General features: G+C 31.8%; 1 long non-coding RNA gene across 1 annotated transcript in view; it reads right to left on the minus strand.

Annotated features, from left to right (window-relative positions):
* Positions 1 to 4,907: 4,907 nt before the first annotated feature.
* Positions 4,908 to 18,901, minus strand: part of LOC149544349 (uncharacterized) — a 30,130-nt gene continuing 16,136 nt past the window's right edge. The window contains exons 3-4 of the long non-coding RNA XR_016355775.1: positions 5,829 to 5,886; positions 4,908 to 5,600 (exon numbers count right to left, since the gene is read on the minus strand). This is a non-coding gene — a long non-coding RNA (uncharacterized LOC149544349). The remainder of the gene's footprint in view (positions 5,601 to 5,828; positions 5,887 to 18,901) is intronic.

Consider the following 18,901-nt stretch of genomic DNA (forward strand, 5'->3'; position numbering starts at 1 on the left):
GAGGATGCTATAGCCTTAACTCCCATCAGGGAAGGCAAAGGTGCTTCCATTTTTTTGAGACTGTAGCCCTCTTCGTTCAGAATCATTTATTCAGTCAAAACACATTACTTTCAAAAAGAGAGAAAAATAGGTCCAAAAGAAACCTGTCAAGTACTTTATAGGAAATTCTTGTAGGAGGGGAAAAATCATTCTAAGGAGCCCAAACAAACCAATAGAAGGCATATAAGATACAGTTTTCTCTTTGAACTTTCCATTTTAGTATATATCAACTTCTATTAAGGAACTATTATGACACTGCTTCATGAAAAAACTAATATCATGCCTTTTTACCAGTAGTACTTGTGATGGAAGTCAAACCTAAGAGTATATCTAATTATAAATAAAAACTACAAAGTGTTTCCTATAAGAAATAAATTAATTTCAGTCTTTCATATACATGCATACGTAATTAGATAATTATAAATAAGGAAATCTTAAGAGAAGGAAAGAATTTGATATGTCTCATCCATATGGCCATAATTATCATAGGGAATTCATGAATTGGTATGGTTACCAAGGTAGAATAGTGGAAGTTAATTGTTGTTAGAACAACATAATCTTGTGCTCAATTGTAAGTGCATCGAATTGATCAAACTCAGGTGCATAATGCCTAGACTATGTCCTTCTTGAGGTCACTTGACACTAATGCTATCAATGAATTGCTACGAGGACTAGGTACAAAAGCTGAAAAGAGAAAATGTCAATACATCATCGCATTAAATCTGACTCTCTGCATTATTATCTAAACACACGCCGGATAGAGCAACTTGACGGTGGGTCCTTTGTGCCTGAATGAACAAGTGCAGAGGCCTTTAGCAAGTGAGAAAAGCATAAAATTAATATGCTAAACAATCCTTTTTATAAGGCATCTTCAGTAGTAAAAGCCTTTCTAAAACAAAAATTTCTTTGCTTTTGAAGTTACAGAAATTTTAAAGCTAAGAACAAAAAAAAATAGGACTTTGGCCTCTGCAAGAAAATATCAAGATCATTCAATTTCTTTTACAAAATATGAGGGCTTTAAAGAAAATAAGAGGATTCTGGGTATGTGATGCTCTACGGCGATCACTACTAAATATTAGTACAAAAGAATCGAATTACAGTACTGTCTACATCCATAGAAATTATCAAAACCCTAAACTTATAGAGGAATTTCAATCCGCATATTCTCCTTGCTCATCTATCCTCAATAACCGCTCTGCAGATGCTGCATCGTTGACAAGAGAAGAAGAGCATTAGTGGTTGTAACATGATAAGGAAAAAAGTGTTGTATTTAAACATATCTTCGACTCCACCTACTCTGTGAGGGAAAACAATTGGAGTATAATTTTGTACAATTGTTGCCTTCAATTCCTTTGGTTTATCTACTAATATTGGCTTTTAAAATGAGTTGAAGGAAACCTAAGGGACAGACGCATCACAGTTGCATGAAGCAAGGGAAACCGCTAGCTGGTCCTTTCAATCATCCCAAATAAGCCCACTGCCCAAGGCTGAATCACTCTTCAACAACCCTCATTCCAAGGGGCAACGGCTACCCAGCCAGTTATTTCGACTGGCTGGGTATGACGCTGTTTCTCCTTGTCTTCTTCCTTCCGCCCCTCCCTATGCACGGACCCCGCGGCAGCCTGTTTTGTACCGTCAGTCATGCACGGACCCCGCGGCAGTACATTCTTATGATTTGATTGAATTTTTTTTATGATAAATTTAACAAGTTAGAAATATCAAATTGATTTGTGTTATTTTAATATGTTTTTTTTATTAGTTGTGATTAAATTTGTATTATAATATCTTATATATAAATAAATTTAAAGATTGTATTATGAATTGTAAATATGAATACTTATAATTGTCAAAATTTATTCTAATGTAAAAGAATTATTTTAAATTCATCTATAAGATACAGTCTTATGTTAATATTGTTTTCATTTAATGATTAAATAATTTCATATTTAATTTAAATTATATAATTAAATATATGATTAAATAAGAACAATTTTAACTTAGATTGTATCTAATATACAAAATTTAACAATAATAAAAAAAATTTGTCTATTTAACTTTATAATATACTTTGACAATTATAAATATTCTTATTAATTTTTATAGTTTCAATCAACTTTTATAAAAACAAAATTAATAATTTATATAATGAAATTGTAAATTTTTTAACAAAATAGTTTTTTCGAATTACTTTTCTAAAATTTAATGGATTAAAAATGTTTGATTGATATAATCTTTTAATAAAAATGACAATATTTAGGTGAAATCCTAATATTACCAATATACTATAGTAAAACTAATTAATTCTCACCAATCACAAACAATTTTTTTTAATAATTCGAATATTTCTTTAAAAAAATTATTTCTTTATAAATTTTATACTCTATACATTATTGGCTAAATTATTTTAGTCTTAAGTTTTCCATATTCAATTTTTTCACCTAGATTTAGGAGTTTTTTGTTATGTTATCTAAACACTTTTCATAACGTGGTTATATTAAAATAACTATTTATTTATTTTTTATTTATTTTATAAACACATTTTATAAAAATAATTTAAGTTTACATATTAATTAAGTAAAATTTTAAATATAATTATGCATATCATGTTACTTTTGACTTTTAATTAAAAATATTCTAATTTTTTCTTTTTCTCATATATTATTGTTTAAAATTTTCATTTTCACTATAAATAAAATATGTAATACATTGTAATTTCAATAATAAAAACTCAAATCATTAAAAAAGGAAATATCAACATAGAAAATTTTGACCAAATATTAATAATTATAGATATAACTAAATTATAATCAATATAGATATAACCATAAAATTAAATTTTATTTTTTCTAAATTAATGAATGTTTTCAATATTTTTTAATTAATATATTTAATTTTTATTAAGAATGATTTAATTAATAACATTTTAATACATCATTTTAATATTAATTATCTATTTCAATTTACTAAACAATTATAAAAATATTATAATGCATCATTTATATATTAATTATGAATTATCTATTTTAATTAACTAAACAATAACAAAAATATAAATATTTAGTTATAAATAAATTTAAAGTAAAAATATATTATTTTTAAATAGATAATAAATATATTTAAATTATTTTTTTATCTTTTTCATTTTAAGATTATCTATAATTAAACAAAATACTTTCTTTACATCAATCTAAATATTCAAATAAGAATATATTATGCCATTGAGCTAAACCTTAAAATATATATAAAATGTTTGATTAAAAAAGAAAAATCAAAATATTTCTTTTATTAGTGAGATATGAGTTTTAATGTAATAGGTTTGAACGTGCTACAAGTAAGAAAAATTATTCTACATGGTAGTCAAAACTTATTTCCTTTTTACATGGTAGTCCTTTAGTGGAGCGCTTGGGGTTGCTCTTGTCGGCATGCTTCCTCTTTGCCTGAGTTCTGGGCTCACTTGGGTAGTGCTCCCTCCAAGTCTTCTTCTCTCCATGCTGCTTAGATTGCTGGCCCATCTTTCATGCTTTGGCATATCTAGTTGGAGAGGAATCGTCGCATATTCCAAGATGTTCAGCTTGGTGTTTTGCATCTTTGGTGGAAAATATCACATTCTCTCCAGGAAACTATTCTTGTGAAGTGTGAGCTTGATGGGGGTATGGATCCGGTTGATCTTGCTATCTGTAATCACCTCAATTTTCATCTGCACGATGGGGTTGCGGCTCATAGGTTTCCTTCTATGTCCAGGCAGCTTCACCATCAGAGGAAGGGTCGGGTTAACCGGGATGCGCACTGGACTCCTCCTCCCTGTGGAGTTCTGAAAATTAACACTGATGGTTCTTCTCGTGGGAATCCTGGTCCGGCTGGTATTGGCAGAGTCGCTCGTTGTAGTTCTGGGAATGTTAAATTTTTCTTCTCAATTCATAAGGGTGATTATACTAACAAACTCATGGAAGCTCAGGCTATTTTATATGCTGTGGAACAGTTTTTCTTGTGGGGATGGAGTAAGATTATTTGTGAGTCTGATTCCCAAGTGGTGGTGAACATGCTTTCTTCGCAAGAGCTTGAGGATGTTAGTTGGCAGCTGGCCACTGTTGTTAAGCAGATTCTTTTCTTCTCTTCCTCTTTTCAGTTCATTAGGTTCAAGTATATTCAGCGAGAATGGAATAGACCTGCTGATTGTTTAGCCAAATGGGCTTCTAGTCATGATCCGGGTTGGAATATTAGGGATAGGGGGCAATTGTCCTTTGAGATGGTGCAAGAATTTGATGATCTTGTTGCTCAGGATCGAGCTCCTTGTTGAGCTCTCTTTGTTGTATTCCTTTCTGTCTTAATAAATTTTTACCCCTCTTTTTGCAAAAAAAAACTTTCTCATTTCATTTTACATAGTAATTATATTATTTTATGAAATTTATCATTATATTTCATTTAATGTTTTAATAACTTATAATTTTAAATTTGATAATAGATTATAAATATGATAACTTTGCTTATATCTTTATATTAATTTCTAAATCAAATAATTTTAAAAATAAAATAAGAGGCAAACTATTTTTCACAAAAGTATCAACAATATATAATTATCTTTTCATTTTAAATAAAAATAATAAAAATAAATGAAATAAGGTCTTAAAATAAAAAATTTCAACAAGTTATTAAAAATTAATATATATGTTCATTTAACATACAATTTAATATTTTTTAAAATTTATTACTCAAAACATTAACGTACATACATAAATATTTAAACTAAATATTTTGTTAGTTGATCATAAACAATCTTAAATTTATTTATATATAAGATATTATAATACAAATTTAATCACAACTAATAAAAAAAACATATTAAAAGAACACGAATCAATTTGATATTTCTAACTTGTTAAATTTATCATAAAAAAAAATCAATCAAATCATAAAATGCAATGTAGTACCGCAGGGTCCGTGCATGACTGACGGTACAAAACAGTCTGCCGTGAGGTCCGTGCATGGGGAGGGGCGGAAGGAAAAAGACAGAAGAGAAACGGCGTCATACCCAGCCAGTCGAAATAACTGGCTGGGTAGCCTTTGCCATTCCAAGGCCTGTTCCTCGATTGTCGCACCTTCTCTGACATTGGATATTGTGAAAGCACTAATCCGACCCTTCTGCTCTTAACTTTCGATTAGCTTCATAAGTTTTAAGAGATATGTTACAAGAAATTGGAATTTAATATGGGAAAAGAAGTCTAAAGATTGACGGAGAAGGTTTGGTTTCATAACAAGATAACGGAAAGCACTCCTCTATAGTTTTTGGCAGCGACAGGAACTAATTAAAATATGCTAGTACTATAAAAATGTGTTTGAACAACCAAGTAATTTAGTCAAAACATTAAAAAGAAAACCCACAAAATGATCATTTCATTTACATTGTGTTCTTCAAACAAACCTGGTGTGCAGAGGCTCGTTCTGCAGGCAAAATGCAACGATACTTGATCATGGCTATTAACAAAATGAAAACAATAGAATCCTTGACCAGACAAAGGCCTTACTCCCTCCATTTCAATTGTTCCCTCAAGTCAACTTTTTAGCTGATGCAATTTGACAACATTTTCTATTATAAAAGTATTCCCACTTGACATTTATGTAGGTTTTCTAAATTTCTAATTATCTAAGATGAGAAATGGTTCTGAATAATTTAAAAACATTTTAGCAATATTGGTTTAAGCTATTGTTAGACCAGATTCATGATTTAAAAGAGGGAAAATAAATCTATTATGGACATATTAATTCACTGGTAACCAAATCTAACTTCTTACTTGTTCTTGTCATTGTTGGAATGTAAACTTCTATTATTCCACACCGTCAAATTTTCAACTGCAGAATACAAGCCACACATAAACTATTCAATAAAAAAAAATTGAATCATGTGAGCCTCAACTTAAATTTTCAAAAGAAATTATATCTTAAACAAAAATGTTAGAATTAACATAATAGAAGTTTAATTTTTTATAGATTTAGGTTACCAAAATCATTTTCTGAGAAGAATCTTGTAGCCACTACCTATTAATTTCTTATCTTTCTATTCTGAAAGGAGTCTTGTAACCACTCCCTATTAATTTCTTTTTATCTTTCTAAAATTTTCCCTTGCTAATATGCATAAAATGTATAGTCCTTTTTGATAAAATACTTTTAAAAATATATCTGGAACATTTGTCGAGAAATATCTCGTGGCTGCTGACGATGTAATAACTCTTGGATTTTAAGAAAATGTGAAAGAAAAGAACTTGAGTTGCCTATTAAAAATTGAGGCTACAACGTACCAAGCTATTTATGATCCAGGTTGTCCATTGTATTTTGAAGATGGATCTAAGTAGAATAGTCATCAAATACCACTAGTAACATGTTTTTGGTGGAACCGATGTTATACTCTTCTTCCCTGTGTTTTGAAATCGAGATTTTAAATTTGGTATCTTTTCTATCATTGTGAGAGGATTGTGTTTTTTAAGTTCTTAGGGAAAATTTGGGTTTTATCGATGCATTGCTATATGTATCATGTAATTCCTCCATGTTCATATGTTGTTAGCATTGTATTATTAGTTCTTCATTGAGACTTATGTTTTCGCCTCATTAGTTTGTTTCTATTGTAAATTACATTTGTAATGTTTTACATCTCGTATTTTTATTTTTTATTTTTTAAAAGGTATTCATTTTTTCTCATTGGTTCCTCCTATTTTTGCCTGTAGTTTTTTAATTTTTCCTTTCAAAATTCAAAAGATTTCTTTCTACTATTGATTTGCCTCTATTTTAGAAATGTTAATTACATTTGTAATGTTTCACAATTATCTTATTTTTATTTTTATTTTTTAAATCTATTTCTTTTTCTTAATTGGTTCCTCATTTTTTTCAGTATTTTAGTATTTTTCTTTTAAAAAATTTAAAATGTTTCTTATGCCACCAATAAAAAATAAAATGAAATATTTTTTACATTTCTTTAAAGATTTCCAAAATAAATATTTCTACAATTCTAAAAAAAGTCTTATACATATTTTAGTTTTTTAACATTAATATAACTCCATAAATCTAAAAACACTAGTACATTATTTGTATCTAAATTCAATAATAAAGAGCTAAAACTGAAAAAATGAAAAAAAATTCTTATATGTTTTAATTTTTTTAACATTATATGGTTGCCTTTAAAAAACCATTGATAAACCAAGTTATATGACTATTGCATATCTACTAAATTATATACACCATAGATTTTAAGAACCAAGTTATATGACTATTGCATATCTACTAAATTATATACACCATAGATTTTCTTAAAGTTATACCACAATTTCTCAAAGTTATAAAGCACATTTCATTTTTCTCTTTTTACATAAGGCGAGACTCAAGTTGTATCACAACTCTTGTTGAATGCATAGGCTATGTTTGGATATGTTGTTTCGAGTGTTTATGGATGTTTTAGCTTCATTATTAGTCCCTGTCTATACATAGGCAGAGAGAATGTTTTCATAAGACCCCTTTCCAATTAATTTGTATGACAAACAGATTCTTAAAAATTGAAGTTTTTGAGAGATTATTTTTAAAATCTATTTTTGTTACATAATTTCTTATTTCTTATTAGTGAGAACAAACTTTCCTAGTGTTATTTTTCCATTTTAATACAGAAAATAGCAAAAATAAATAAAAATGGAAAGCTAAATATATATTTATTAGATTGTTAGTATACGTCAGACGACTGACATAAAAGGTGACAATGATGGAGGGAGCACGAATCCCACTGAATAGAGGGAGGCCACAGACAAATATAATTAAAGAACAATGATTGTGAAAGACTACAACTACTGACATAATATGTTATCAATGATGTATAGTATTTTTTGAATATACACTGAAAGCTTCAAGAAAACAAACAAATGCTCACGCACGAGGCTGTAGTGGAAAAAGGAAGACATTGTTTATCATAAAATTGGCAGTTTCTAGTCCCTCTCATCAACATAGTATGGGTTTAGTTCACTTTTTTGGAGCTTAATGCATTAATTTGTAATCTTTTATTAGCCCATTATCTGCATAACCATTTATATTCCTTATGCTTTGCTTTACTTTGTTAATTGGTTATATTTAAATTGGAAAAAATTGATAATAGTAAGTTTTAAGGCTATTTACTCTACTTTAGCTTCGTTAAATTTTCTAATTAAATATTTTTAATAACATTTCAACGTGTGCATTTGTCCATATTGAAAGTTGATATGTTTTAGAATTTTTGGTAATTTTAATGTTAAAATTAAATGTATATTTAATATTAAAAAAATAAAATAATTATTGTGTATAGGTGATTTTTTTGTTTAAAATGGATTTATGTTGAGTTGGTTAATGGTGGCTAATTTGTGTTCTTAAAAAAGAGATCTTACAAATAACTTTTTTAGAAAATATTGTCACTTTTTATGAAATAAGGTTGAAATTTAATTTCTAATATATTATTCTTGTATGTTTATTGTCCAAACTTTACTTTACATTCCAATTTTTATTTATTTTAAAAAATATATATTTTCACCAAAGATATTATAATTTTCAAAATATTTTATAACGAATTTTGGAAAAAAAAAAAATTGTAACAATTTTTATAAAATTTGAATTAAAAAAATGTAAACTCAAATATTTTATTGTCATTTAAAATTATGATTAGTTCGACCTTTTAGAAGGCAGAGAACTGTTGTTTTTTTATTAATTTTTAGGGAACAATTATTCTATTCCTAAAGTTATATGCTTATATATTTTTAAATCTATTTATAAAAACATAAATCTTCTTTTTCAATTGGCTAATGACCATTTTCCTACGAAGAAATTTCAATTTTCTCCAACAAAAATACATATATTTTCTAACAACTTTATCATGCATTAATGAATTCATTAATTACAACTTTATCTTTTCCATATTTGTGATAATTTCATTATTAATTACAACTTTATCTTTTCCACATTTGTCACAAGTTAATTAGATTTTTTAAAAACATAATATTTTTATCTTTCACAACAAAAATAATGTCTAATCAATATTAATTATCACAATTTTTAGTTTTGAAAATGGTTTTCAAAATTGTTAATATATTTTAAATTATTTTTAAAATTATTTTTATATAAATCAATTATCATTGTAAATTATTAAATTTGATTTTTTTATTTAAATATACTATTTCTATTAAGAGTTATATTGCACTTTAGTGTATATTAATAAAAATAAATAAAAAATAATAATTTCTAAATTTAACTTATGTAATAAAATTGTAAAAATCTTAAATTTCTTGGTTATAAATCTATTGATTCAAATCTCGTGATTTTACAATGCATTACATTAGGTTCTATATTTTTAGACAATGGCTAGTTGCCACATTATTCTATAAAACTAAAATTTAAAATATAAATTAAATATCTAAATTAAATTTGTTAAAATTTATAACTTCTCTTTTCAAAAACATTGTGTGTCTTTGACTATAACATCCATATGGTCTAAAGATTAAAATAAATTTTTATTCTATTATTAAAATATGAATCATTAACTCAAACATACGGACTCAAGCTCTTCCAACTACTCATTCTTTTATCAAAATTATTAAAGAGGAAAAAATTATAAAGAATTCCATTAACAAAATTTTGCCACAACGCAGGGACTCAAGCTCCTTCAAAACTCTTATTTTTATTAATTGTCATTATTGTGACTATGATTATGCATTGGTTGGTGTGTTTTACAAATGAGTTATTGTATAACTGAATGCCATATGTTTAGATCACCCTCATGTTTAGAGATGTTGTTTCCTTGCATATTGGTTTTGATGTATTTCTCACATTGAGATGTATGGTAGTATTGCAAGTTCCTTGTAAGGGTTCGATATATTTGTTATTTGACCTATTGGGAGTATTAGAATATTGTCTTGCCTAGTGTACTTGAGCATGTTCTTTAAAAACTAACTCAGTTGGAACCTAGATTCTTCGTTCATAGAAGTGCTTCACTCTCCCAACTATGGCTAGAACTAGCCCATCTTGTGCATATAATATGCGCCTTCTAAATTTGATACAGTAAAAGTAATAAGCTAATTTTTCAAAGTAGGCTTGATTTCCTTCATAACCTTAATCTCAAATATGTCTATCACAAATGAAGTTGTAATTGAGAAAATAATGATACCCATTGAACTTATGAGAAAGGGAAAGCACATTGCAGTAAAATCATGTGATGTTCCAAATGATTATATTGATGCTAAAAACAACAATGCACCTGAGGATTTAGCATAGGAGTCAAACAGATCCAACCCCATATCTTCAACATTGTCACCAACATTATCAGCAATAACCATAGGGTTTCATGGATCATCTTCAAGAATGTGACTCTCAACCTTTCCAAGGAGATCAACCCCACCATTTTTTGTTTCAGTGTTAATACCACCACCAACTCTGATAAACAGAGCCATGGAGGAACCTCTAAGACCATAACTAGTAATAGCTTCAAAAAGACCCTCCCAATTATCTCCATAGTATAGTAGCTTCAAAAGATTAATGGTAGTATAAAGCACCAACAATCCATTTGCAACAAGCAAAAATCCCATAATAGAACTAAACCTTAAGGCAATGATGAAAGCTTTCCTAACACCCTCTTGCCTCTAAAATAGTTCTTGCACATGCATATGTTGCAGTCTTCATTCCAAAATATTTTAGATAGAACATATGTTAATGAACCAAGTAAGAAAGATACAATACTGAAAGCAGCATTAGCAAGAGCAGGCTTGCACATCCATTCCTTGTTTTCTTCACCATTTACTTCACCATGGAAATGACATAGAAGTCTTATTACTCTTGGAAGTGAGTGTCAATATGCTTGATACTCCTCATGTTAAGGAAGTCTTTGTTCAAACTCTGATGCTCACCTATATTTACTTGTACAATGTTTGGTATTAATAATATTTGGTTAATATTTGTTGTAATCAAATATGTTCATTCACCGCGATGTTTGACATTTAAGTTCTTTAAAATACTTATTAGTCCTTGCCTTAGGGAATTGTCTAATGGCATACTATAAAGTTTGGGAGAGCAATATTATATGTTCATTCACCGCGATGTTTGACATTTAAGTTCTTTAAAATACTTATTAGTCCCTACCTTAGGGAATTGTCTAATGGCATACTATAAAGTTTGGGCATTATTGATCTGTACACACAAGGCATTTGCCTGAACAAAAAATGGATTGTAAGGGCTTTAGAGCATGATACACCTTGGAAACATCTAGTTCGATACCGTATTCAAACAACTATTACTGGGAAATCATGGCACGTAGTTAGTTGGCAAGATAAAGTGTTGTTGGCCCCCTATTTTAAAACTCATGGTTCAACTCCTTTTAATTCCATTTGGAGGGCTTGGCAAATTACTTCAAAGAAATTGTGTTGGTATGATCAGATTTTAAGTCATGGTTTAAGTTTTGCTTCCTCCTCCATTTGGTGGAACCAACTAGTCCAGGAAAACAATAGCCCTCTGGCTATCTTAAAACATCTCAAGGGAAGACAAATGTTTAAGAAAGGTATTTGTGTGTTTCGTGACTTGTGGGACCCCCTTAGGTTTGACTAGAAATCATGGGAGCAAATCAAATCACAGTTCAATCTATCCTCTACTTATAAAAGACCAATCCTTCAACTGTTGAGTCCCGAATTGTTGTGCCTCATGTCCACACCTTGCCATGATAGTTTTTTAAAGGACTGGAGATGGCCCAGCACTCATACTTTTCAGAGTTTCCTGCTCAGAGCTGTATATAAATAGCTGCGACTTAACACCAAGTGGCAGTGTAATCTCAAAAGATCCTCTTGGAACAAATTCAGATCTCTCATCTGGAAGTCTAAACTGATGCTCAGGCTAAGTTGTTGTCATGGAAAATTTTACATGTCAAAATTCCAATTGACGACAATCTCTTTTTTATTAACACTCCTCCAAGCTTTCCTAACACCTTCCTACCTCTAAAATAGTTCTTGCACATGCATATGTTGCAATCTTCATTCCAAAATATTTTAGATAGAACAGATGTTAATAAACCAAGTAAGAAAGATATCATACTGAAAGCAGCATTAGCAAGAGCAGGCTTGCACATCCATTCCTTGTTTTCTTCACCATGTACTTCACCATGGAAATGACATAGAAGTCTTGTTACTCTTGGAAGTGAGTGTCAATGTGCTTGATACTCCTCATGTTAAGGAAGTCTCTGTTCAAACTCCGATGCTCACCTATATTTACCTGTACAATGTTTGGTATTAATAATATTTGGTTAATATTTGTAATCAAATATGTTCATTCACAGCGATGTTTGACATTTAAGTTCTTTAAAATACTTATTAGTCCCTACCTTAGGGAATTGTCTAATGGCATACTATAAAGTTTGGGCATTATTGATCCATACACACAAGGCATTTGCCTCAACATAAAATGGATTGTAAGGGCCTTAGAGGGTGATACGCCTTGGAAACATCTGGTTCGATACCGTATTCAAACAACTACTGCTGGGAAATCATGGCACATAGTTAGTTGGCAAGATAAAGTGTTGTTGGCCCCCTATTTTAAAACCCATGGTTTAGCTCCTTTTAATTCCATTTGGAGGGCTTGGAAAATTACTTCAAAGAAATTGTGTTGGTGTGATCAGACTTTAAGTCATGGTTTAAGTTTTGCTTCCTCCTCCATTTGGTGGAATCGACTGGTCTAGGAAAACAATAGTCCTTTGGCTATCTTAAAACATCTCAAGGGAAGACAACTGTTTAAGAAAGGTATTTGTGTGTTTCGTGACTTGTGGGACCCCCTTAGGTTTGACAAGAAATCATGGGAGCAAATCAAATCACAGTTCAATCTATCCTCTACTTATAAAAGACCAATCCTTCAAATCCTTCAACTGTTGAGTCCCAAATTGTTGTGCCTCATGTCCACACCTTGCCATGATAGTTTTTTAAAGGACTAGAGATGGCCCAACACTCATACTTTTTAGAGTTTCTTGCGCAAAGCTGTATATAAACAGTTGATCCCTACCATTTAGCTTTCCCAGCAACTTAACACCAAGTGGCAGTGTAATCTCAAAAGATCCTCTTGGAACAAATTAAACACTCTCATCTGGAAGTCTAAAGCTTATGCTTAGGCTCAGTTGTTGTTGTGGAAAATTTTGCATGTCAAAATTCCAATTGGCGACTATCTCTTTTTTATTGCTCTCATCTGGAAGTCTAAAGCTGATGCTCAAGCTCAGTTGTTGTCGTGGAAAATTTTGCATGTCAAAATTCCAATTGGCAATAATCTCTTTTTTTTTCTAGACAATCTCTTGTTTAGAAATTTTGCCGTAAAAGAGAGACTATTAAGCAAACATTTTGGTTTTGCCCTCATGCCTAAAAACTCTGGAGGTTCCACCTTTCCAGCTTTGTTTCCTCAAACTTAGTCTTGGAAAAATGTATTACTTGGTTTTTCTCCAGCCCCTAATATTATCATTCAATCCTTCAAGCACATTATCTTTAAGCAGATTTGGCAATTAAGGTGTATAGCTGTCTTTGCTCACACTTTCCATTCGTCTGAGGTTGAGTATTTGATGGTTACTTCAGATTTCTTTCCTATGCTCCTTGCTTTGAAAGCCGTCATTCAAATCAATATAGCTCTTAAAAAATCGCTTGAACATATAAATCATCAGCTTTGTGCTTTTGAAGAAAAGTTTAAAATTCAAGCTAATCACAGTGTCATCAATTAGTCTTGTGCAATATGGTGTTCAACTCTATGCTTTCAACTTGGAATATGTACATCTTGGTTGTAGCTTCAGTCATGGCTGTTGATACTTTGAGTGCCCATTAGGCAACGGGAATACAAGCAAAATAGGCATATGTAAATTCTTAAAATTTTGAATTCCTCGTTTGGATGTACCAAAATGAAATTGGAATACGAAGTAAAATAGGAATGCGTATTCCAATTTTGGCCCAAAATGGGGTTTTGCCATTCCAACCAAATAGGTATTATTGGAATACGTATTCCTATTCCACTTTTTTTTATTTTAGAAAACATAAATTTTGGGGTTCGCGAATTCCCATCAAATATTGGCTGAACCAAACAGAGAACAGGAATACATAGCCCTATTTTCTATTCCAGAATACATATTCCTATTCACCCATTCCTATTCCCGCAACCAAACGAGTCCTAAGGGCCCGTTTGGCGAGCAAAATAGGAATACGTATTCTGGAATATGTATTCCAAAATTTTTGAATTCCTTATTTAGATGCACCAAAATGGAATTGGAATACGAAGTAAAATAGGAATATGTATTCCAATTTTGGCCCAAAAAAGAGGTTTTGCAATTCCACCCAAATAGGTGTTATTGGAATACGTATCAGAGGGGTACTGGTGAGCTGCAAGTGCTACATCTGTATCAGTAGAGGAACCCAAACCACTAGTAGTAGAGGGGATTGTTAACTCATAATCCTCCTACTCATCATCCACATCAATCAAAGTGGATCTAGCAAGATCCCGGATGGTCATATCTAAATCAGGAGTCTCGGGTGCTACATCCCAAAGCTTTTCGGGCCCCTTCTTGTACTTAGGATCCTTCCGTGACAACAAGCGCAAATTGTTGTGAATGAACACAAGGTCTTCTTATTCTTTTGGAGCCAATCGGTTGCATTTGACTGAGTGGATCAAGGAGTAAGTACCCCAATTCCGCTCAGCTGCAGAAGAGCTGGCAACCTAAAGAGAAATTAAAAATTATCAATACAACAATCAAGATAAATAAATTAAATAATAAATTCAAGGAATTGAGAATGTTAACCTTAAGCTTAATTTTACAAACTTACTTGGGATAGGACCTTTATGGCAAGAGGTTGGAGGTACATGAAGGCTTGCCCATGAAGGTACCACCATTTGATGGCACCCATCTTGCTTTAGTCTGCTATGGCAATAGGGTGGAAATCCTCATCTGAGCTAAAAGTAGCAAATTCATTCCCCACAATTGCCCCAATCTCTGGATCTTGGAATATCTTAGCTAGTGCTCTCTTATACCCATCTGCAACCTCTGCATCTCTAAATGGTGGCACTCTACCTGGAAGGCAAAGTACATCTGCACTATAGTACCTGGGGATAACAAAAGACAATTGAACACTATCAAATATCAATAGCACAAACATTTGATAAGAACTACAGTACCTCGAGGATAGAGCATATGCAAGGAGGTGCAAAGGTGTGGTCATCTTGTTCCATCGATGATGAACAATTTTTTCCACCTTCTTGTAAAAGGTGTCCTTAGGATTATTCTCCCTCCTCTATATGACCTAAGATATGAAATATGAATAATAATTATAATTAGTGAATATGTCAATTTAAACTTTAGAATCTAGATATCTCTCAAATTAAAAATTGTTGTAAAAGAGCGTAAAACTTACCATTTTAATTTTTTCTAGCATACTCTCCATGGAATCATAAATATCCTGAAGGCATGGCTCATCACTATTTGCAAAGCGAAGCATTGCCATTATTGGATCGGTGATTTCCAACACATAACTCACAAGACCCCACCAATCCTCATCTAGTATCATTCTTCTCACATTTAAAGTCCTCGTTGTATTGGAATTCTTCCAAACGCCCCATTGGGGGCTAATGACCATATGCTTCAATGCTTATTTTACCTTCACAAGTCGTCTCAAGACGATTGTGTGAGAGGCAAAGCGGGTTTCAGCAACCTAAGAACATGTTAAACTCAAGTTAGTAAAATATTTAAAAATTAAACATGTTAATGTAAACAACAACAAAAATTAATAATTGTGGAATCCAATAATATTCAATTATATATTAAATATAAAAATTTACCTTCAATAACTCCAAATCCGAGAAACTCCTAAAAATTGCTTGTGACATGTGGTGATTTGTTCCAAACATTTGAATCTCTTCCGCTTCCTCATATATCCTTTTCACCCAATCTATTTCGGTGCCAATTGCTTTCATGACTAAATTGAGAGAGTGGACGGTGCATGGTGTCCAAAAGATATGATCATATCTAGACTCTATAATTATCCTTGCAGCCCTGCAAACTTTTGCATTGTCTGTGACCACTTGGACAACATTATCAGGACCCACTGACTCTATGGCATCAATGAGAATGCGTGAAATAAATTTTGCATCTTTCACTTGCCCTTCACAATCAACTGCGTTCAAGAACATTGCCCTCTCAGGGCATACAGAAATAACATTGATCAATGGACGGTTTCTACAATCTTTCCACCCATCCGAAATAATAGACACACCCGAGTGACCCCAAAAATCTCGTATTGGTTGAAGTTGAGCCTCTACATTTTTCCTCTCATCATGTAATATGGTAGTGCGCAACTTCTCATAACCAGGCGGTTTGTAACCATGGGGTGCATCATTTATTGCTTCCACCATCTCCCTAAAATAAGGTGATCTAGCAAAATTAAATGAAACACCATTTGCAATTAAACAAAGTCCAACTTTGTGATCAGCAATGTCTCTCTTTTCAATTTGGAATGCCCTATCTAGTGGGCCTCTCTTGCGGGTGAGTGGAGATGGGTCTTCATCTTCATCATTTGTAGTTGGCATAGGCAAAAAAAGATGTGTTCTTGTGTTTGTTTGATCGGATGATGGTGTTGGTATATTTGTTTTTTTGGAAGCACCACATTTTGCTTTTGCAATTGCTCTATCAGCATCATCTTGCTCTTTTGATAACGCTGCTATTTGTGCAGCTGGTAATCCCTTCTTATCACTATCTTGACATATGTGAATTCCTTCACCCGCAGGGCCCAAAAAATGTAGTTTCACTCGGGAATAGGAGCTTCTATGTTGTATGTTGCAAAAATTACATTTCCATATGTATGCCCCACCCCCAGGACATTGTGCAACTCTTGTTGTGTGTCTCCATAAAGGAGACCCCTTATCAATTTTGAAGCTTGGTGATGTAGCACCACCCCCACCCACTGAGCCTTGACTACTCATTGTTCTATTCTTGCAATCTAGAAAAAAAAAAGTGAAAGAAAACCATGGTTCACACTTGCACAAAAACTTGAAAATTTGGAAAACTAAAAATAAATCAATAATCTATGAAAGAACTCAAGAATATGGTTGAAATGCATACTTTAAACACTTCTTGCAAGGTATTTGAAGCTCCACAACCGATCTCCTTCGAATCCAAGCACTTTACTTCAAACTAGCAAGTATGAGAGAGCAAAATAGAGAGCAAATGAACTTGCATTGTGATTTAGAGGGTCGTTTTTAGGGTTTAGGGCATTTAGGAAACAAAAAAAAAAAATTAAAAAATGAAATTGGGCCCACGTTTTTGCTTTTTTATTTCATTATTGCCACGGATTCACGCGGATCCACGTGTGGATCCTCGAGGGTTCGGGCAGGATTCGTAATCTTGCCTGTGGATCTGTAAGGATCCTTACGGATCCACAGGCAGGATTACGAATCTTGCCCGGATCCTCACGGATCCATACGTGGATCCGGATCCGAATCGGACCCGAGTCCGGATCCGGTCATTTCCAGGCGAATCCGGTAACTAAGATTTTTTGATTTGGAAGTAGATTAGAGTGTTGGACAATATCAAACAAAGGCTTCATCAGGAGAGTGATTCATTTGACAAAAGAAACATATGGCCGTGCGTAAATAATAGTAGAATCAAGCTGCACAAATCAGTTTTAACTTTTGACTATTAGGACCACCATGCAAGTTGCACCACACAAACCATGCTAAGGAACCAACATCAGGACCACAAAAACCTAATTTTATTTAGCATGTAGAACTGTGCCTTGGAATAATTCAGAACTGTGCTGATATAAATAAATTCTGTGATACAGCTGTGAATTGATTGGCAGAGAATTTTAAACATATACTGTATTATTACATTATGTTAGGCTGGTAAATTCATATCAACACTATTGTTATGTAAGTTCATGGTGAAACTTTATAGCTAACGTGCGATTGAATATGTTATAATATGACCATTTCATACTCATCAATGATTAAAACAGATTTGACTTCATGCAAACACACATGATAGTTACCTTAATACCATCATAAGACTGGTTGACTAATTTCCGCGAGTGAGAAAGGAAGGCACTAGCTATCCAGCCCCAAGATTTCCTATTACTCATTTATTGCTCATAAACGTCCATCACATTTACCAATGTGAAAGGATTCCAAGAATCAAATCTTAAAGTTAATCGGCCACTAATGTTATTGAGTTTTAAAAACAAGTAAGGAGTTCTAACTAATCTTGGCCTTCATTCGAAAGGAAAATTTGTGAAAATTTATAATGTTTTAAAAATATTATGAAGTTCTTTATTATTAATGTTGTGAAAAGTTTTATAAAAATATTGTTCATGTATTAGAAATGGTTTATTACAGTGCTGTAAGGCATGAATATTGGGCAGCTTAAGAAAGAAAAACCAACAGCTCAAAATTGTCTAAAACTTTGGCTCTATTTCCTTACCTTCATTAAATGCAGATCAAGTAGCAGCAGAGGCTCAAACCTTTTCCTCATTTTCTGGTTGAGGCAAATGTGTGAGTAAATCATATAAATATATTTAATTAGTCAGGTCTGTAGGAATTCCCCAATCCAATCATTCCTTCAATGATCCAGTTTTGATAGGCATCAGATGAGATAGGGACGAAAACTGGTCAAATAAGAATAAGATTCAATTCCATCTTACATAGATTAGAATCATAATCAATTTCATCTTACATAGATTTGAAATCACTTATAAAGATAAGTAAAGAAATCAGAAAACTCACCATACCTTCCAAAAGCCTAGAAACGTGCGGTATGAACCATATTTTTGGAGCTCAGTAGTATGATAATGTTTGGATGATAAAGTATTGAGTTTCCCACTGA

The sequence above is a fragment of the Cupressus sempervirens genome, chromosome 8, assembly GCF_028749045.1.
Source record: "Cupressus sempervirens isolate cs-2001-9-10 chromosome 8, ASM2874904v1, whole genome shotgun sequence".
Taxonomy (NCBI): domain Eukaryota; kingdom Viridiplantae; phylum Streptophyta; class Pinopsida; order Cupressales; family Cupressaceae; genus Cupressus; species Cupressus sempervirens.